Raw genomic sequence first — 23586 nt, forward strand, 5'->3', positions numbered from 1 at the left:
ATTTGCATGATTTTAGAAGCACCTAGGAACCACACAATGTATCTGTGAGGGGATTTCTACAGAGGTGGGAAGATGAATCCTGAGGCTTGCAGCAACGTGGCATCTTCCCATGGGCTGGGGACTCACACTGGATAGAAAGATGTAAAAGTACAAAGGCAGAGAACCATCATGCTTTGCCTTTCTCTGCTTGCTGCTTGCTGCCACTGAACAAATTGCTCTCACTGCCTGTGCTTCCCCACCGTTGTGGACTGCATCATTTGCACTTTGAGCCAGAATGCAACCTTCCTTCTTTAAGTCGTCTCTTGCCAGGTGATTTGTTACATCAATAGAAAAATGATTCTTTAATTTACATCACAGTCCTTTAATAATCCAGGTTTGATTCTAGCAAACTTTGTATACTATCGTATGGAAGGTTTATTTTTGATTTTTGAAGTGATACAGGCTTCAAGGATGCAGAGGTACATGAATTGAAGGACACAGAAGAAACATTTTCTCTTTGACCTAAGCCTAAATTACTTAAAACATCTGATGTTAACAGACTGACACAGATGCTGCCAGTTTTCCGTGTGCTTGCAGGAACATGAGTTTTTTTCTCATTTAAACGTATGCAAAGATATGAATATTCTAAAATTATTTTCCTGGAACTGCTTTTTCCTCTAACTTATTATTACCATTCAAAATCATTCTCCATAAATGTAACTTTGAAAGAGAGCTTAACTTATATTAGGAAAGAATTATGTACTTAATGCACACAACCTTTTCTGATGTAGAATATACAAATTATTATAAATTGCTTATTTCCAGTAAATACACTAAAGTAAACATTCTTTGTCCACACTGATGGTTGTCAGACATTCCCAATGGCATTTATTTTATGAAACAGGATATAACATATAGCTGACTGCAATATAATTTACTAAGCCGTGAATTGTGACAAGCATAGCCAGCAGTTTTGGGAGTAGTGACTTCTTTTCTCCCAACAGTTCTGGCATGTCTTTCTTAGTCTCTCCTCTTGCTGGGTCTTTCTTCTTCCCTAGCCTTCCCTCAATTCTCTTTCCTTTTTCTTCTCCCCAGTTCTTTCAATCCATTCTTCCTTCATATTTTCTCCTCTGTTTTTTCCTCTCTGCTTATCTTCTGTATTCATCATTTGTACTTGTGAGAAACTTGGAAACAGATGAGATTATCCACAGATTTTTTAAAAAAACAATATTTTGATTAAATCATTGAGAATTTCAATTAACATATATGGATCCTATTCAACTTCCACAACTCCTCCTAGGTGTACCCTCACCCTCTTACCCAATTTTGACTTTTCTTTATTTTTTAACCTATTGAGTTCATTTTGATTTGCTCAACTACTCTTGGGAGTGGGGTTTATATTGAGAAGTATTTGACCTACCATATATCATATCATTAGAAAGCTGATTTTCCCTCTCCCAGCAGCTTGCAAACATCAATACCTCCTCAGCTAGTAGTATAATTTTTGCCTACTTCCTGATTGCCATGCTAGGATATTGTTGGGCTTGAGCTTCCACAAGTCTTGTGTATAGTGTCACAATCATTGTGCATCTGTGTGTACAACTGCCCTATTGTATGCAGAAAACACTGTTTCCCTGAAGTTATTCTCTGCCTCTATCTCTTCCAGTCTTTATACTTTATTTTTTGCCCAAAGACACTGAGGCTTGAGGGGAGGGTGTGATGTGTATGTTCCATTGAGGACTACGCACCCCATAGTATCTTATTCTCTTTGTGTTGATCATCTAAGGCTGTCTGTATTAATTTCTGTCTACTGCAACAAGAGAAGCTTCATTAATGAGGATCAAGAGATACACTGTTCTATGAGTATAGCAATGTCACTAGGAGTTCTTTTAATACATTTAGCAAAAAATAGTAATTGCTTCTTCTTTGGTGTCTATGATGTATCTGGCTACAGATTCTTTGCACTGGCAATAGTGTCAAGAACAAAATATTTAAAATATCCTCCTTGTTTATTATCAATTTTTAATGTCTAAATAGTATTATAATTTTAATAGTCCTGTTACTATACACTGGCAACACAGAGAATGGGCAAATCAACCTTAAAATGGAATTTATAAAATTGAAAGTAAGACCTATTAATGTGTCCTGGGGTAGTGGTTTGCTTCAGATGTTCTACATAATATAAGTTTGACTTTATAACCCCTGACTTCTCATTCTGGCTGAAGAATATATTGTTAATACCTATGTAACATGAGTAAATGTATTGAACTCTCTTATCTTCAATTTCTCCTATATAAAGGAAAAAACAGGACTATCACATTTATTCCATTAAAATAAAGTTGTAGTACCTGCCACAGTACATCTAATGTATATTAGACATTGATGTGCAATCATTTGCCACTGTCCTTAAATGAAAAAAAAAAGATAAAGATAGCAAAACTCTAATGGTGATGGGTGCAGAAGAATGAAGAAATGCTTAAAATTTACTCCCACTTAAAATATGTACATAAAATCAGAACACTGGATATATCCATTGTTCTGTTTCTGTGTTTATCTTATACTGCAATTTTAGGTTATCATCTGTGGTGTATGTCAACATCACTTTGATACTCTTACTTCTTGCTTTATTTTGACAGCATAATTGAATTAAATGGAATAGTTACTAGTGATATACACTGAAATAAATGTAGAAAACAGCATATCTTATTATACTTGTTTCTAACTCGTTTTGTTAGTTCACATACTAGAATCTTCATAACCTAATTGCACATTCAGTGATTAATCTGGAGTTATATTAGATGATATATTATTTACTGTGTCTATAATACTAAGCAAACAGTCTGAATTTTGGTCTCATGGGCTGCTAGTTTAATGGAAGTAAAGTCTATTCGTCATTATGATATATAAATGTAAATTTATGCACAAACAAACTAACAGGGCATAGGTTTGTTCTGCTTTAACAGTCAAGGGAAATAAGATTACTACTGTCAGAAAAAATATACAGGAAACAGAGTTTATCCTATGTTTTCCACTGTGTCAAGGGGTCATTTCATTTAAAGTGTTTTTAAAAATTAAGAAACAATCAAATTTGGCTACAACTGAGGAGATGGCTTAGTAGGTAGTGTCCATGTCATACAAACATGAGGACCCAAGTCAGAATCCACAGAACCCACACAAAGTTGGGTATGGCAGTGAGCTTCTTTGACCCCAGCGATCCAATAGCAAGATGTGGGAAAGCGACAGATTCCCCAGAATCCTGTCAGACAGCTTAGAGCACGTGGAAGAGACAACAAAGATGTCTCAAAGTGGAAGGCAAGGACCAAAGCCATATCTGAGATTATCCTCCACCCTCTACACATGTGCTGTAGCTTGTGTATACCTTGCCCCCACATATACACACGTGAACATGCCCTCATGCAACGGTATACATGTTATACAGACAAGCATGTGTACACACAAAATAAACCAAACATTTGTGCCTGAATTTTACACCTGACAAATAATAATAACCTGACATATTAATGTCATTGAAAGGAGCCTTTATTTGCCCTAAAGTCATCATCAAGAAAGACAACAGTGTAAAATGTTTTGAGATTCAAGATTAGAAGCCATTCAACCAAGGCCATTTGATGATATATATTCTATAACACAAACTCAATGCATACCACTGGTCATTAACATTTTTCCAAACCTTTCTAGAGATCAAAATTTAAAGAAGTGCCAAAGCACTGTATTCTTAATGTGGCATAGCAGTAACAAAAATGCTCACGAAAATGTCTTATGGGAAGAGTCATAAATGTGGACTCAGAGTTTCAGGTGCTTCAGTCTGTGGTTGTTTGGCTCCATGTGCTTGGGTATTACATGATGATGGAGAGTATTCTTCATCTTGTAACAAAAGGAGACAGAAGGGGGGACCAAGGCTGCTGTGGGATGGTCTGTATGTCAAATTGCTCTGATTGGTCAATAAATGAAACACTGATTGCCCAGTGGCCAGGCAGGAAGTATGCAGGACAAGGAGAGAGGAGAATTCTGGGAAGTAGAAGACTGAATGAGGGACACACTGCCAGCCGAAGCCATGACAAGCAGCATGTGAAGATGCCAGTAAGCCACGAGCCACGTGGCAAGGTATAGATTTATAGAAATGGATTAATTTAAGATGTAAGAACTAGATAGCTAGAAGCCTGAGCCATTAGGCCATACAGTTTATAAATAATATAAGCGTCTGTGTGTTTATTTTATAAGTGGGCTGTCGGACTGCCAGGGCTTGGTGGGACCTGGAGAGAAGGCTCTCCAGCTACACAAGGGCAAGATCTGAACACCCCAAAATGTCACCAGTGATCTATTTCCTCTATAAAGGCACTATAAACGATTCTAGACCCTCTCCAAAAGATGCCATCAGTTGGAGACCACCCATTCAATATATATACGTTAAATATTGAAGGCATAAGAAATGATCTGTCTATTCCTTTGTAGGATACCTCTGTTGTGTGGTCTTTTTTTGCTTCTGTGAAATTGTTGAGCATATAGAGATCCCTTTGCTATTTTCTATACAACCTTGTAGTTACTCCAAGATTATGCAGACTGACTACACATTAGAAGTGCATTATTGCCGGGCGGTGGTGGTGCATGCCTTTAATCCCAGCACTCGGGAGGCAGAGCCAGGCGGATTTCTGTGAGTTCGAGGCCAGCCTGGGCTACCAAGTGAGTCCCAGGAAAGGCGCAAAGCTACACAGAGAAACCCTGTCTTGAAAAAACCAAAAAAAAAAAAAAAAAGAAGAAGTGCATTATTAACCCTTTGTCCAATAATTGCTGGACGAGTAGAAATGGACCCTACTTACCAGAGACTATCTATCTCAGCAAGCTGGGATGAACTTTGTAAAATTAGAGCCATATGTGACCTGAGATTCAGAACTATTTGTCTTTGTGGAGCATAACCTTTCTAGTGGGAAATCCATCCAGTTTATCAAATTATAAACCAGAAGTTTGTTTAGTGAGCAAAGGGATTTGGGGGTTTTAAGGGATATTTCTAGGTTAGCTGCAGAATTGAACTTATTTATTCTGAGGACAATTCTTCTTAAAGAAGTGGAATTCACTTTTCAGAACTATACAGTTTTTTCCTTTGAAAGCTAGCAAGAATATATTACTACTATTTGAATATTGGTTAATGATTGTAGAAAATAATTTTCACATGACTTAATAGATAAAATATGTATGGGTCTGGATTTTTTTCATTTATACTGGAGAGCAACAAGGAGCCTGTGGTAATGAATAGATGCTAGTGTTTGAGGGATCCCAAACTCAAGACAAAACCATGGTAGCTCCTTCCTTGCCTAGAGTCCTTTCTGCATCCAAAAAGCCAAAACAAACTCAGGAGTTCTTTGCTCTCAGCACTAAAAGAAGAAATCCCTATGTATGATTAACTAGAAACCCTACCTGAGACTCAAGAAATCTGAATTGCTAACCTTATGATATGAATGTTATTTTTTTCACATCTATGACTGAAAAGTACTAAGTGGACTCTAACTGTAGTCACTTTTAAGGCTGATGTTACCCATTATCCCTCTAGAGTCTGGGTTACTTTATTCTTTCCATTGAGACTATTTCTGTATGATTTACAATGAGCTTAGTCAATAAACAGTTGTTTAAGATTCAAATGACTTTCTACAAAGATAGGTATTTTGAGACACTTCTTTCTGAGTCACCAAATACAGCCACACTACTCAGAAATATAGATTTACTGACAAAGAACAGAATTCTGAAACAAACTGTGGGCCAAAGATCTGGCTTTTAAAAAAAAAAAACAACTTGGTTTATTTATTCCATGTGTGTGATATTTTGTCTGCAGCTATGTCTGTGCATCATGTGTCTACCTGGTGCTCCAGCAGGCCAGAAGAATGTAGGATCACTTGCAACTGAAGTCACACAATGTTGTGAGCCCTTATACGGGTGCTGGGAATTGAACGTAAATCCTTCCAAAGAAGAGCTGATACTCTTAAACCCTGAGCCTTCTCTCAAGCTCCCAAGATCCACATTCTAGCCTAAGGAATATATTTTGAAAGTTTGATAATTCTGCATAATATTTATTGACTAGGACTATGGCTTAGTTGGTAGCTTGCATAGACTATTGGAAACCCTGGATTCAATCTCTAGCACTGTATAAACCTGGCATGGTGGCAAGGATCTCTAATCCTAACATTCAGGAGATAGAGGCAGGAATTTCAGAACTTTAAAGTACACTCTCACCTACACAGAAAGCTTGAGCTAGCCTTGGGTAGTAAGTTATTGCCTTAAAATAAATATTTATTACTTTTATCTTCTGTGATTCAGAAAATTCCAGTAGTATAGTATAGACTATCACATTCATTTGACAGAAAACAAAGTTCCTACTAGTAAGTTTAAAATGTTTGAATGAGAATTCATCTTGAAAGTTTACACATTCTCTGTCTCCAAATACTCTCTGCCTGAAAACTAACCTCCCAATTCAGCGTTTCCAACATAAACGCTTCAAAACAAAAACAAACAAACAAACAAACAAAATCCACAAGCCTAAATGAGACAGTATTCTCAGTTAAAATTCTGCATCTCTATTGGCCTGGAAACTAACTCCTGTAATAAGCAGCATTGGATTTGTGAAGTGGAGACCTCAAGCACAGCCTGTGCTGGCCTTGCACTTCTGCTTTCCATAAGCTCTGGATGGATACGACCCTTGCTGCTGACTCTTCAGCTCTTGGTGTCGGCCCAGCCCACTACAAATTATGTAGCAGAGAAGGGTTTAAGAACACAGCATATTTCAGTGATAAATGTTTTAAAACTTCCCATTTGAATCATCAAACATTTAGATCATAACACTGCTTGCTCATGAAATTTCTTCACAGTCAGTGTTACGATCAGGGAGATAGTTGGGTGCTTCAATGTGAAGAACAACAACTTGAAAAAAGAAAGAAAGAAAATCTCGTTGCTTCATTGCTCACTAAAACTGTTTGATTTTAGCCTTTGGCTGTGTGACTTTTAGCAGAAGTGTTTGGGGTTTAGAGCATGGTAACATGTTTGCTTTTGCAATTCATCGTGATATTCAATCCTTGGGGAAAATGACAAATGACAGTAAACAGCTTATAATTTTCCAAGGTTTTTTTTTCTTTTCTTTTCTTTTTTTTTTTTGTGTGTGATATTGATAAAAATCAGTAACTGCTCAGAAAAGATAAGCTGCCATGGTTTGGGCATTTAATGTGTTTTCTTGCTTATTTTGAATGGCAATGCTTCTTGTACATTGGCACTATGTTGGGTCTTTAAGTGTGATCCTTAGTCTATGAATATAACAAAAAATTGTGAAGAGTTTTACAGGGTGGCTTTCTTTCCCTCACCTAAGATCATTAAATCAAACCTTTGGGAAGTAGACTACAAGGGCTGAACTTCTTTGTTTAAGGAAACCATAAGGCAGTCGTGATTGTGCCTGCCCTTAATGCCAGCATTCTGGAGGCAGAAACTAGAGGATTACCCTGTATTACAAATCTCCCTGAAGCCAGGCATGGCCACATAATGAGATCCTGAGTCCACAAACCCAAAATTAAACCAACTAGAACAAAACAAAACAACAGATATTGTGTTTGTGGGCAAACACTGGATTCATCTGTGGTCTCCAAACAGAGAATTTTAATTCAGATCTATTTATTCTTAAGACAATATTTAGGAATAATGTGAGTCTGATCTCAGTATATTCCTTCTTTACTGCTTTATTTATGATATAAAATTTTCATATAATATACTTTATACTTTTAACATATCCATTTCCTTCTTCCAACTTTATCCAGATCCACCCCCAACTCCCTACACACCCAACTTCATTTTTCCCTCTTTTCTATAAAAATAAAACAAAACAAAACAGAATATGGAGTCCAGTTTGTGTTAACTTACTACTCCTGGGTGTGGGGTCTGCCATAGAGTGTGGTTGATAAACCTAATTGTCACGCCATTGAAGAAAAGTGACTTTCATTTACCCAGCAGCAATCAAATGCCAAATGCCTCTCACCTACAAGTGTCCATGTACTGCCATATGGTAGAGCAATATGTCATTAGGAGTTATTTTATCACCATCTCTCTTTAGTGGAATAAGGTTTTCCCCTAGGGTCGATAACCTCCAGGATCTTGTCCATATGCTTGACACTGTCTGTGAGGTCATTCTCTTCTTTAACCTGCAGAAGTGGTACAAAAATGGTTTTCATAACTGAAGAATCTTTTTTTGTGTGTCTATTAGCATGGAACTAGAATTTTCAGTTTCCCTTGGTTTCTACCTGCCCTCTTTATTCACGTCTTCCCAATTCCTTTTGTTTGACAAAAAGTGACTATTCACGAGTTCTGAGTTTTTTGTTTCCCATGCAAGACTCCCTCCTATGTTCTCGTTTGTGTCTTTCACATGTGTATATTAATCATGTGTATATTAATCAAGATATAGCAGATTACACTACAGTAACAAATAAAGAGGTGCCTGAGACACAGACGCATACAGCAGCAGAAGCTTATTTCTCACCCACACTGTCGAGCTTGGAGCTCTGTTTTGCCATGGTGCTGTTAGTGCTGTACTCACAATGTATTTGCTGTGCCCTCTTAGGCATGTAGCAGTCATCTATCTTCAGGCCTTTTTTGCAGTTTCATTAGGTAATATAGCTAGAGGTACTTCTTGACAACTTGCAAGCTGAGCTTGCAGGTGCTGCATCGAATATTTAATTACTGGTCTGAGAATTTCTACAAGTCCTGGCTCTGATTTCACAGGTGGTGATTGTGTGGTTACCTTAGGACAGTGACAAGCAGAGCTTTGCTTCAGATCCACAAGTAAAATTAAACTTCTTTTCCTTTCTGAAATTGAGTCGTTGGTTATCTTAGCATATCAGTTATCTCGACTATCTATGTTATAAGTTAGAGACTCATTCTGCATCTTTCTAAGTCCCCAATATGTTGGGCCTGAGGCCTTTTTGTCCCCATGGCTCAGTAAGAGATCTTGGTGAAGTATGCAGTCTTTTATGATTCAGTGTAACAAAAATGTAGATTGTTTCTCCAGCAGAGACAATTGGCCAGGATAGTAACAGGACTCTATACTTGCAAAAAGGGCCACTGACTCACTTTTGACTTTCGAGGCTTGAAAGAACTTAACATTAATGAAAACTGATGATGTGGTTGATGTCATTTCATAAATGATAATTTTGTTCTCTGGGGCTTTCCACTGATATTTAAATTAGAAAAAGAAAATGACTTACAGAATCTGATATGATATCAAAAGTAACAGTGAAACAGACAGATTCATATGTCTATAATTCTTAAAAAGTACTCTAAGAAAAATTATAAAAAGGTTTTTTTTTGGTTGACAAATGTTTTTCCAGATTATGACAGAGGTTAATAACTTTGTTCCATTATGATGTTGTACAAATCATTTTAATGCAAACATCTAATATTAGAAAAAAGAGACATGATGAATCCATTATTTGAACCCACAAATCTTTCATCTCATTCTTCTCAAGGAAACACAAATTTATTTTTTTCATATTAATTAATTTATTTACTTTCTGTATATGAGTGTTTATCTGCATGTGCTTGTGCACCATGTGTGTACCTAATGCCTGTCGAGGTCAGAAGCTCTTAGCTTTGGTGACTCCTGTGTGGTCACTCCCCTGAAGCCGGTAATCTTACTGCAGATACTATATAATATTACTGTACATACTATTTCCTTATCTGCTTCTTTGACAAGCTCCTTGACTTTTGAATATTTACTTACAATGTATCTTGGTGTGTATTTCTTCAAGTTTGTCTGTATGTCATCTGAATATCTTAGATGCTGATGTTCATGTCTTTCATAAAACTCAAAATGTATTCAAGGGTCTGTCAAATATTTTCTTTTCATATCATCTTGTGTTGAGATTCTCACAACACATACATTGGGGTAATTGATGGTATCTCACAAAGTCCCTTGGAGCATTCACTTCCCCTCAATAATATTTCCTTTCCTTTTTTTTATTTTTTAGGGAAGAAAATTATAATTATGTGTGGATATGTTGCTAGGGGAGAATGTGTATATATGGGAATGTGTATATATAGGCCAGAAGGTGGCAGACTCCCTTAAGCTCTAGTTACAGGGAGTTGTGACCTATCTAGCTGTGTGCTGGAAACTTGATTCTGGGACTTAAGAAAAGCCATTCTTCCAGCTCCTTAGTAATTTTTCTTTCTGTCCTTCAGAAATAAGCAGTTTTCAGTGTCATGCATTTAAATTCACTGATTTCTTTTTCTGCTAAACTCTTACTTATTTTTCTTTGGTGTATTTTTCAGCTACTTTACTTTCAGCTGCAGATTTTCTATTTTTTAGATCTTCTTTCTACTAGTAATTTTCTATTCTTTCTACCAGTAATTTTGTTTGTAGACAGTGCTCATGACTTTCTGCACATTGCTCTTGAGTTCTTTGTACATTGTTAAGTCCATTAGTTTAAAGTCTTTGTAGACCAACATCGTATCATTTTAGGTGCACTGTCCTCAGTTTTCTGTTTACTTTAAAAACCACAGGCTGTGCTTTATTATTGATTTGTAAATTTGTTATTTTTGTTATTATTGTTAAAAGGTAGAAATCTGTGTTTTTTTTCCATAAATGTTTAGTGAGTTTTTTAATTGCTTTGTTTATTGGTTTGTGTTTTGATTGATGAAGCCCACCTTGGTTCTTCAAATCAGCCTGGAGTCTCAACCTTAGATTTTTGTCAGGTGAATTTTTGAGCCCAGGGCTTCCCTACAGTATATCCAGTTACTTTCTACTTTGCCTTATATGCACAGTTGCTTTTGAATACCCTAGTCTTTAACATTGTCAAAAAGGAGAAAAATAAGAAATGGAAAGGTAAGAGGCAATGTCTTTTCAAGACTCCCTAAAGTAATTGCCAAGAGACAAAGCATCTTACAACAGGGGCATGCATGCAGCAACAGTGTATGCTTGTCCTGTGACCAGCTCTGGTCAGACACAAGTCACACACGGTTTAGAAACATCTGGATGATTCACCCCTCCCCCCCTCTTTCTCATCTCTATTCTTCTCCTGAAAGCACTCAGTGGACTTTTCTAGAATAGGGCCTTAGTTGTTAGTTATATGGATTAAGACATATTGAGATACTTTTGTCTCATGGGCTCAAAATAATGGAAATTAACTGAAATTTATTATTTAATAACTCCCTAGGAGGTCTCAAGCCATAAATAGTAGAGTTTTAAAGAATAGTGTTCAACAATAGATGGGTCGGAGATATTTGGCCAGTGTCTCTGTTAAGGAGCTGAGACACAGATTTCTGGTGCTTCCTATTTTGGTGTCCCCCCACCCAAAATCTTCTGCACTTGCTTTCCCTTAAGCATTCTTCTCTTTGTTGTGACCTAATGGGAAGCAATTGAATAGAGGAAGAGTTTATCTTGGAACATGACTTTTGCAGACAGAGTTAATGCCAGGGAAGTGATAGAAACCAGTGCACTTTGCTTGGGTCATTGATGAGAAATTCTCCACACCACATTAGAGAGCAGAGAGAAGGAAAACACCACGATACTCGGCTGTCTTTGCCTTTCCCTTTTTCATTAAACCCATGAGGTGGTGCCAACTACACTCAGGGTATGTCTTTACTCTTCCTCCCACCATTTCTGGAGACATAGTTACAAACCTCCCCAAAGTCCAGCTTCACCAATGTCCTATATATTTCCTAATCCAATAAGCTGACAGTAAAATATAACTATAACAAGTACCTTGTCAAAGGCAAGGAGGTTGATATTTGCTGAGACACTAGATGAATAATCTGTGATAGTATTAATCTTGAACCAAAGCCACATAGGTTACACATACAGATAGAGTGGTAGCTGTTGTTTTTCTTGCCAATGAACTACTCTTCTACAAAATTCTGTGTTTATAGACAAATGGGATGCAAGTTTGTTGTTGTTTTTTGTTTTTTGTTTTTTTTTTTTTGTTTTTTGTTTTTTTTTGCCTGAGAATAAAGAGATGGGTTGGAACAAAAGGAAAAAATAAAGTGACAAAAATAGTTCAGAACTGATACAGAGGAGAAACAATGTTATTGAGTGTTGGAATAGTAAAAACCATGAAGGTCTTAAGGAGACAGAAGATTGCTGAAATGCAATAAACCGATAATGGCTTGAAAATATGATTATGACAGAGTTTCTCATACTCCTAATAAAAAGCACTTAGGTTATTTTCATAGTAGAGGTTTGTTGAGATATTATGAAGATAATTAAAAGACCGAAGTCTAAGGAATTGAGACACCAGAATTCTTGAAAGGTGTTCAAATTATTATTGCAAATACCAAAAATCATAGCCTAAATTGGCCTGGAGAGAGCTACAATGTTTCCATTTCTAAGCAATGTAGAGGAGGGAGCTCAAGGGGTTCTTTTTAGTAGGTCAAGGAAGGGAAGAAGATAACGCAATCCGAGGACATGAACTCTAGAACTGGGCAAATCTAGAGAGCAGAGAAAAAACATAGTTTGAATGAAACACCTTTTTGCAGAGCAAGGAAGAGTCTGTATTATTTTATTGTGGTGTGATAAGATAAGCTGACAAAAAATATAAACCTTTCGGCAAGGGTTTATTTTGGCTTACAATTCCAGACAGATTCTGTCATAATGGGGAAGGCTGGGTGGAAGGAGGAAGATATCATATGGTATCTACACATAGAAAAGAGAGAGAAAATAGAAGTGAAGCAAAGGCATAAAACCTCAAAGCCCATTCCAGTGACTGCTTCCCCTACAAAGATCTACCTCCTAAATATTCCCTAAAGTACCATCAACTGAAACTAAGGCTACAAATACATGCATTTATGGGTGTATGTGATACTCCAATCACAATAGACCCATTCTATTGTTATGACCAGAGATAATAAGATGGGAGAGAATCAGTTTTAACTTTAAAAAGGGCCATAAAAAAGTTATTATCTCTAGAAAGATTGAGGAATCCAATGCAGCTCAAATTTTAATGGAAAATTTCAAAATAAAGGTAAAAAAATGAGTTAACTTATTAGAACCATGAAATCCTCATGGTACAGTGAGAGAACAGCTTTAGGAATCCATGAGTGTGGTGAGACTGAGATCTTCAGAGTCGTATGGAGAAAAAAAAAAAAAAAAAACCCTGCAGAAAAGGTTTCTTGCAGACACTAAGAGGAAACTGAGATGCGGCATGTGACTGAGTGAGCTGTGATAGGAGGCGTGGTACACTCTGACTGAGTGGCAAGGGAAGTGTTACTAGGAATATGTGATGATATAGACTCTATTTGTTCAGTCTTCTCTAGATGCCTGAGAATTTGGGGCAGACAGCTGGGAGGAGGCAGTGTTGCAGAGAAAGAGAACTATGTACATGTCCATTTCAAAATGTTAACAGCAATCATCCTGGCAAATTTCCTTCATACATGCCCTTGGCTTTCTCATGTTTATTTATTATTTCAGGTAATTGGTTTTTTAAGCAATTATATGTATACAAGTACATATATACATATATATTTACATGCATGTATATGCATATCTATATAGCCATAATATGTGTTTACATGTTACACTGATTTTATATTTGTACATCTATATGCCTAGAGATAAGCATATACACATTTTCTAATTTGGTAACTTAGAATGAACGCTTTGGCTTAAGAAAAAAAAAAGATTTGGTAATATGTGATATTCTTTCAGCCTCAAATCCTTCTATATCTATTTTACTTCAGCTGTGTTTTTGAAATTACTTGGCTAACATAAACCCATGTTCACAGAGAAAATCATCAACATTTTTAAATAAAGTTATTGAGATGTGAGACTGAATAGACCCTAACAATCACACTTATTGATGTGTCAGTTGTGAAACACTGAGCAGATGCCTCCCTTACATTCTCTGTAATGATGCCTGGATATTTTCAGGGAGATTTCAACTAAATCAGATGCTGCTGAGTGGATTCTTCCCAGTCCTAATGCCTGCATTACATTTTTATTTCTCAGATATTTCTCAAACCTATTAGTTCCTCTAATCTGGCAATTGTAAGTTTTCTCTTATTTTTTCCCATTCTTCAAGGTTATGACTAAGATTGTAGGCATGAACTGCAGAATTAGAATCTTAGGGTTTGAATCTTAAAAATGACTAAAAGACAAGGTTTTTGTCCTTAAGGAGTTTACAGCATACTCACTAAACAAAGACAGGTCCTTCACTATGTATAACACAAAATTGAATGAAATAACTTTAGTAACATTGACTGAAAGGATAGAAGATGATAAATATAAACAGAAAGACATATGAGTATAAGTTTTATAAAAAGGGTATTTTAGAAATAAAATAGTACTGGGGAGAAGAAAATTCATCTTAAAAACAGAGATAAATTTAATGAATGTTTTAGTTTCCCTTCTCTTATTATGATAAAATATCCCAATGAAGACAATTTTATTAGCAACAAGCTATATTTTGGCTTACTGTTATGAAAGGAGAGAGTCCATTGATGTGCAAAGACACAATTGTTAACAAAGGCAGGGCTGCTGGATAAAGGAGATGGCTGATCACATTGCATCTGCACTCAGGAAGCAGAGAATGAGAAACCGAAGCCAGGCTATGGAACCTCCAAGCCCACACGCAGTGACATATAGGCTCCAGTGAGGCTCCACCTCCTAATGGTTTCAGAGCCACCAACGGGGGACCAAGTGTACAAACACATGAGCCTATTGGAGATAGTTCATCACAGCAAGAAAATAATGGACTTGTCTGTTCATGGAAGAGTTTAGAAAGGTATGCATGTATGTTGAAGAATTGGGACCCGAGAGCTGTTCTTTAAAGCACCTTGATGGAACATGATTCTAATCCTAGTAATTCTCATTGGCTTAACTACTATGGCTCACTCCAAGGCTGCTTCTGTAGTTGAGAAGACTAGTAAAACACTTTTGATCAATTGTTTATCTCACTTCAGGGTGCCACACAAATGATGTTCCTGATTTTTTTTTTAAATCTTTTAATAGACCGAATGGCTACTTTTAAAAGTCATTTAACTGGGTCAAAGTAAGTACATACAACAAACACTTATAATATTAGAACAAAGAGCTGTGCATAGTATCATACACTTGTATTCTCAGCGTTCAAAAGACAGAAGCAGGACTGTTGTGTCATCAAATCCAGCCTGCCATCCTGGTCTACATAGAAAGTTTAAAGTTACATATTGAGACCCTGTAAAAATAAAAGGCAAAACAACCAAACAAAAACTTCACAATGAAACAAGAGTAGAAAAATGTATAGCAACGGTAAATAAAATAAGACAATTTGAGCCAGTTGGGGTCTTTGTCATTTAATATCTGGTGGTTTTAAATGAACATTCTTCCTTAGTCATTTCTTTGTTTTGAAGAAATTATGTCTCAGAACATAAAACAACAGATTTTTCTATACAATGAATAGATTTTGCTCTTTAGAGTACAAATGGTCTCTGTCAGTGTTTAGTTCTACTTTGATAGGGTAAAAGGTTGTATTCCTGTCAGTAAGTGTGACAATCTTCCACTTAAGTTTTATTTATAAAGTTGGGTATTTGGCTAAATTTGGATGGTAGACATAGTTTGCTAATACCATTTTAAATTATTGGAAATTTTTTTATTGTTTTAAAGAATATTGAAGAAATATAATAACATTATACTGTAATCATGTAATTAAGGAGGTTCAGCAAATGTCTGCTTGGTGTCATTGATGGGAATCAACAGAAAAATCAGCTCTGACTAAGGTGATAAAAATTCTAACTCAGTGATATTTCTGCATTCAACAGCAATGATCATTTTATATTTCTTCCACTGTTTACAGGGCAAAGAAAATAATCAATATAACATAAGTTAGAGGCAGGTGTAGTTCACTGAGATATAGACCTCCCAGAAACATAAGTTCATAAAACTAGATCTCACAAGAAAAAAAAAATAGGAGTAAGTAATTATTATAGAACCTTTCTCCCATGGATAACTTTATTCTCTCAGAAAAGCCTCATGAGGTATATGCTGACATCCCCATTGTGCAAATAAAAACAGAGAGACACAGGCAGCTGGCCACATGGCTTAAAAAAAATCTCAGAGCCTGATTTAAAATTCTGATTTCAGGAGCTTTTTCCCTCAAACACAATCCAGTATAAGCCTTTATGTTTAAATTGCCTTGATCTTCAACATTTGACTTAGGGGATAGAAAAAAGGATTTAAGTATAGATTCTCATATTATTGGTCACTTAATAAATGCTATTGCATGATACACATCATCTCATTTAATCTACATATACAAATCATCTCATTTAATCTTTACAACCAGTATTACCTAAAGTGATACAATAGAAAAAGAATAAGATCAAATGTGGAGGAAGACAGAAAAGCAACAGATTGATCTTTCTGTCCTGTGACAGTGAAAGAAATATGAAATAATCACTGCTGTTGACTACAGATGTATCCCCAAGTTGAAAGACTGCCAGGTTTTTACATTGTAAGACAGTTACAATAGATGTAAATTGAAGGCCATTTACAAGGGAAACATTGTTGACAGTGTGAAACCAAGAGAAAATTGTGAATCTGAATGTTATATTCACAAATTCATGCATATGAAATCATCAGAAATTTCTTAAAGTACTAAAACTTATAGATCAAGATATGTAACTCTGAGGAAGTCCAAAGACAGGCTGTGCAGAATGAACTTCATTTGGAAATCACAGAAGTAAAGTATGCTAAGAAAAGCTGAATCTGCCAGGAAAGTTGGTAACCGAGTAATGATACTGCTGGGGAACTGAGTTGAGTTCTGAAAACAGGAACTCTCAAAATGTACACACATGTGAACTTCACACATAGACACACACACACACACACACACACACACACACACACACACACACACACACACCAAAATAAAACAAGCAAAACATATAGTGCACTTAACAGAACCATGTGCTGTGTCATCTAAGAAAATGATTTGCGAAAAAAGGTCAGTACATTTCATCAAATAGTGCCCTCTGGTTACATGTAAAAGAAAAAATAACCCAAATGTCAATCAACAGGAGATTAAAAAACAAGTTATGCCCATATAATGGAAAAAAGAGAATGGAACAGCCACACTTTTATCTGTATAACACCATCAATACAATACTTTACTATAATACTTGAGCATAGAAAAATCCTAGCAGATTAGAAATATCCTATTTGACTTTATTTATTACAGATTCTGTAAAAGTAGTTAATGTTAATTTCCTTTTAAATTTTTTAAATTTTATATTTTTCATTGCACATCTGTGTGTGTGTGTGTACATATCAGAGTAAGTGTGTGGAGGTCAGATGACAGCTTATAGAAGTAATTTCTTTCTTACTACCTTTGAAGTTCTAGGGATTGAACTAATCTCATCAGGCTTGGTGACAAGAGCTTTTGCTCATTGAGACATTTCACTGGCCTTCTTCGTTGAAAGCAGATCAGCAATTGCCTGCTGGAGTAGGATAGACTATAACAGACCACTCAAAAGAGGTGGGGTTTGGTGGTAATTGATTTGTGTGTGTGCGTGGGGAGGCACTTTGGAAGTGTATTTGTGAAACATTGCTGTAATACATTCTTAAAACAAAATTTTTACAGGCACCAGGAAGTTCTGTAGAATGGCAATAGTCAAGTTATGCTTCGTGTGTTCCAAGAATGGTATGGTAAAACTGTAAAGTTAGCACTTCTATGTATTCAGAACACTGTCCACTAAAAACCAAACAAAGCTTAGAAGCTAAACAGACAGGGTGGCAGTCATTTGTCCTTTGCTAAAGAGAGTGAAGGTATATTTTTCCATATCTTGTCTTTGCGTTACCTCACTAGCTCCAAGGTAAAATGTATGTCATTTACTCCTAGCATTCCTCCCCCAGAAGCAGAACGGTAAGTTGTAGAATAGATACATTTTAATTATTTATTGAAAATGTAAACTGCTACGAGCAATGTAGCACCATAAATAAAAGTGGCTAATTTTGGAACCATTAATGTGTACTGATAATTTCAGTTCTCTGTCAACTCAAACTAGCAACATGGGAGTGTTTCATGGAATCTTCAGTTTCTCTGTCACAAATTCACCCCAAGGGAAGCTAGTCTTGATGGGGAATTTTGCCTGCCTTGGTGGGGAAGAATGCTTATAGAAGTAATTTCAAGATGAAAATTTAATGATGATTTTTGTGAAATATTTATAATGAAACTAAAAATAGAGTTTTCTTTAAGTTCATAAAATACAGCTCTTCATGATTCTTTCTGTCTCTCTGTAGGTGTGTGTGTGTGTGTGTGTGTGTGTGTGTGTGTGTGTGTGTGTGTGTCTTTGTGCACATTGACACCAGGTTACATTAAGTATCATAGACTAGCCTCAAACTCCCTATCTGCCTACCACATTCTATACAATGTTCTCATTACAATCATCATCATGTTCCCCAATTCCTGGCTTTCTCTCTTTCTATAGTAATATTTTTTCTCTTTTCCAGACATGAAAACACCACTCTCTTCTATTCACCACTGCTTTTTACTGATCTTTGCCTGTGACATGTGCCTAGATCCAGAGATCTGCATTTTATTGGTGTATTGAGAATAAGAAATGGCTATAAACACTTCACCTACCTTTGCTACACTTTAAATTTATAATCTGTATAACTACACTTTATATCTACTAGCAAAGAAAATTTTAAAGTTCTCTGATTGACATGTTGATTCTGTTCTGATAATTATTGCTTAAAATCTCTGTGACTATATATTTTTCTCAATTTTTTTAATAGAACATTTGCTATATGTGGAGCTGAGTTATTTATGACTCAGAGGGGTCAAGTGGGAAGTGATACATTGTTCATTGGCTGGATCATGAGCAGTAGAATTAAAAACATTTCTTATGAAAGACAAAAGTAAGATTGTTCAAATGATGAAATAATGACCTACATTTGGACTTTGCTGAGTTTTTAGTGACAGTTCAAGGGGGGCTCAGCTCCATCTCCTCTGGGGGAGTTTTTATTTTATTAGCCTTATGATCTCTATTTCTTCAACCTAATACAAGTGTTTAGGAGAATTTTCTTTCATTTGTCTTTCCTTGTAACAATACCCCTTCTACATCAGACGTTATCTGTGGCTATCAGTAAGCTTGAATAATGACATGTTATTAATGATTATTAATTATAGTAACCTAATAAATATGTTAGATGATTATTGAAGACTGATTTACCCATAATGGCAATTAGTCTTAATTATACCACTCGATAGTATCTACAGAAAAAATACTTTAAATGTTTAACTTTATACTCAGTATACTCTACAGAAGTAATTCTTGATAGTTTTCTGCTCACGACCCATGAAACATTTATTTCCCATGATTGTTTTATGTGTTTCCAGATATATAAGGATATAGAATAGGTAAAAAAATCAAACCTTTACCAACAGTAAGTTATAAAGAAATTTATTTTAGAACAATTCTATGCACACATAATTCTACCATTTGATAAAGACAGTAAGCTTGCTTTCTGAGGTGTGTGTGTGTGTGTGTGTGTGTGTGAGTGTGTGTGTGTGTATGTGTGTGCGTGCATGCCTGCACACATGTGTGTGTGCGTGCGTGTGTGCATGTGTGTGTGTGCGTGTGTGTGTGTGTGTGTGAGTGTGTGTGTGTGTGTGTGTGTGTGTGTGTGTATTGGTTATTTTGTTGTTGTGGCTTCGATAAAATATCATGGCCATGTAAAATTACAGAAGGAAGAGTTTATTTAAGCTTATGGACCCAGAAGTTGTAGAGTCAGTAACAACAAGAAAGCATGGCAGCAAGAAGCAAGCATGGCAGCAGACACAAAAAGCTGAGAGATTACCTCCCAACTGTCAATATGAAGCAGAGCAGAGTGAGTGAACTAGAATGGAGGCAAGACTATAAATACTCAAGGCCCACCCACCATGATATAATCACTCCAGATAGGTTCCACATTCCAAATGTTCTACAACAGTGATACCAACTGGGACCAAGTATTCATATACCTGAACTTCTGGAAAGCATTGTTATGGAAACCATCATGCCCCATTCCATGGCTCCCACAGGTTCATGGCTGCCATGACCCATTACATACCTCTTATAGGTTCATGGCAATATCATAATTCAAAATGCACTTATTCCAACTTCAAAAGTCCCCATAATCTTTTAAAGTCTCAACACTGTTTAAAAATCCAAAGTCTCTTCTAAGACTCAATTGAATACCCTAATTGAGACCCCTGTAAAACCAAAAGGCAAATTACATACTTCCAACATATAATGGCACAGAATATATATTTTCTTTCTAAAGGGAGTGATTGGGTATAGTGAAGAAATATCTCACTAAAGCAATATTAGAACACGGCAGGGCAAATACTGTATCTTATAACTTCTTGTCCAGTGTCGAAAGAGTTTGATGGCCCAGCCCTTCCTGCTTTGCTGCCAATAACATACATCATTCACTTGGGATGGTTTTATTCCCTCTATGCAATAATCCATCACAGACTGCACAGTTCTCTGGCACCTCCAATATCTTTTGGTCTTCACTGAATGCAGGCTTCACTTTTTCAGTTTCACGTCTTATATACATTCAAGATCAAGAAATGGGATCTTCCAATGCTTCCTTTACTAAGATGTAGTTTATTGTACTTTCTGGTAGGAGTCTAATAGATTAACATCTAAAGAGCTCCAAATGCTGTAGGCTTGAGCCTATTATACATTATTGGCTTCTTTGTCTCCTGTATGTTCCAGCAAAAAAATTGATTGTGTACTTTTAAACTACTAGGTAGATACATGGCATCATGGTACACACTTCTAATCTCAGCTCTTGGAAGGCAGAAGCAGGCAGATATGTGTGAGTTCAGGGACAGCTTGGTCTACACAGTGATTTATAGGACTGCCAAACAAACAAACAAAAAACCAAAGAATCAAAACTGCTAAGCAATAATGGCTGGGATGTAAAGGAAGGGGTAAATGAATGGGTTGTGGTACAGATGTGGTGGATTTGGACTTTGAACATCACTAGAGAACATTGACCTGACCCCCCACCACCACCGTCACCAAGACACACACACACACAGAGAGAGAGAGAGAGAGAGAGAGAGAGAGAGAGAGAGAGAGAGAGAGAGAGAGAGAGAAAGACTACCTGATGATTTTTTTCTTTTTCTTTACTTTATTTTCAGGAATCCTCTTCCACTAACACAGTATCCTGTTCACACAGGGAATTCACTGCCACAAGCTGCTTGACATGAGGGACTCTCTGAAACTACAGAGAAAGATTCCATTACTCATTCTCTCTCGCATCCTTCATTTCTTTAAGGCCAGTAGCACATGGAGGGCACTGCCAAGTACCATTGCTAGCTTGGGATATACCTTCAACCCTTGAATACATTAACAGTAAGTAGCTTTTGATTGCTGTTGCTTTATAGAAACATGAAACTCCTCACCTATTTCTCTTTCACACACTGTAGGGTTAACTGAGTGAGGTGTCCTGTCTTTAGGGCATGGTTCCCCTTGTCCCAATGCAGAACAGGCTTCTTGTTAATGGTGCTAATATCCTTGACTATCACAGCCCATCCTCCAGATATTACATTGCCTGTAACATTCCCCACTTCACTTTTTTTTCCAAAGCCTGTACATTTTGTATTTATTTCTGTCCCACTTGTTTTGTTTTTCATTGTGGATCTGTGTACACATTGGCAATAACAATCTCCCCAGCAGTTTCAAATTTTTATGGTATATTGATATGTCCTTGCCAAAGATAATATTCCATTACTTTGTAATTTAGCCTTATGTCAGTTGTTAGGCTATGGGCAGAAAGAAGCCAGATTCTTTGTCAAAATATCAAAGAAATGACATCAAGTCTAGTTGCTGATATTGTCCTTCCCTTACACCTTGAGTTAGACCTCCACCATCTGTACTCTTCTCTGTGCAAGATTCCACATCTTCCACATTGAAAAAAAAAAGGTCAGGTTTATTACAGCAACAACCCATTCTCTGGTACCAACTTCTGTATTAGTTACTTTTCTATTATTGGGATAAAACACTAACCATGACCTAGAGGAATTATAGAAGGAAGTGTTCATTTTGGCTTATGGTTCCAGAGGTATAAGAGTTAATATTCTTTGCTCTGGGGGCATGGCTGCAAGTGGCAGGGGCAGGAAGCTAAGAGATCATAACTCAACAGAAAAGCTGAAACAGAATGAACTAGAAGTAGCTTGAAACTGTAAAAACTCAAAGTCTTCTGCCCTGTGATACAGAAACTGTAAAAACTCAAAGTCTTCTGCCCTGTGATATGTTTCCCACAACAAAGCTCCACATCCCAAATGTTAAAACCTGCCCAACAGTACCTTCTTCTGGGAACCAAGCAATCTAATATCTGATCCTGTGGGGGATAATCTCTTTCAAACTCCAACAGTGTGCCTGCTCCTATGTAATTCAAGAAACTAGATGCTTCAGAATGATGTGTCCAATGACAAGAGTCCATGTCGGAGGCTGAAGGTCTGGAAACCCCTTCTGAATTTGCTATCTGGGTCCACATTGATACTGGCATCTAACATCCATTGACATGTTGTTGGCTAGTTTTATGTCAACTTCACACAAGCCAAAGTCATCTGATAGGAAGGAGCCTCAATTAAGAAAATGTCTCCATGTACAGAAATGGAGGAGGAATGGACTGGAGGGGTGACAGAGGAGAGATGTGGAGGATGGACTGGGAGGAGAAGAGGGAGGGAAACTGTGGTTGGGATTTAAATAATAATAGTAATAATAATAAACCATTTAAAATACAAAAGTGTCTCCATACGACTGGGCTGTGGACAAGCCTGATGTGTGCACCTTCTTAATTAGTGATTGACGGGGAAGGGATTAGCCCATTTTGGGTGTTGTCACTCCTGGGTTGGTTGTCCTGGCTTCTGTAAAAAAGGAGACTGAGCAAGCCTCGTGGTGCATGCCAGTAATCAGTGTAGCAGGAATCTTAAAAGGTCTTATTAATAAAAACAAACCCAGAGCCAGGTATTGGGGTAAATTCTGAAAGATCAGAGAGACAGAACAAGGCACAGCAACCTCACCTCGCCAATTCCTCAACTGATCTTGTTTCCTCAAACTGGAAACCTCTGTGTCCTCATCCGAATGGATCTCAGCTGAACTGCTGCTAAAAGCCTAAAAGCTTAACATGGCTCTAGTTCCTGATCCTCACCCCTTATATGCCTTTCTCCTTCCTGCCATCACTTCCTGGGATTAAAGGCATGTGTCACCATGCCTGGCTGTTTCCAGTGTGGCTTGGAACTCACAGAGATCCAGAGGGATCTCTGCCTCTGGAATGCTAGGATTAAAGGTGTGTGCTACCATTGCCTAAACCTATGTTTAATACAGTGGCTGTTCCATTCTCTGACTCCCAGATAAGTTTATTGGGGTGCACAATATATCAACCATAAATCAGTACTTCTATGTGGCCTCTGCATCGGACTCCTGCCTACAGGTTCCTGCCCTTTTGGGTTCCTGTTCTGACTTCCTATGATGGTGAACTGTGATGTGGAAACATAAGCCAATTAAACTCTTTCCTCAACAAGCTGCTTTAGTTACCATGTTTCATCACAACACTAGTAACCCTGACTAAGAGAGCATGGTAGCAGCAATAAC

This window comes from Peromyscus leucopus, chromosome 3, assembly GCF_004664715.2.
Source record: "Peromyscus leucopus breed LL Stock chromosome 3, UCI_PerLeu_2.1, whole genome shotgun sequence".
NCBI classification, from domain to species: domain Eukaryota; kingdom Metazoa; phylum Chordata; class Mammalia; order Rodentia; family Cricetidae; genus Peromyscus; species Peromyscus leucopus.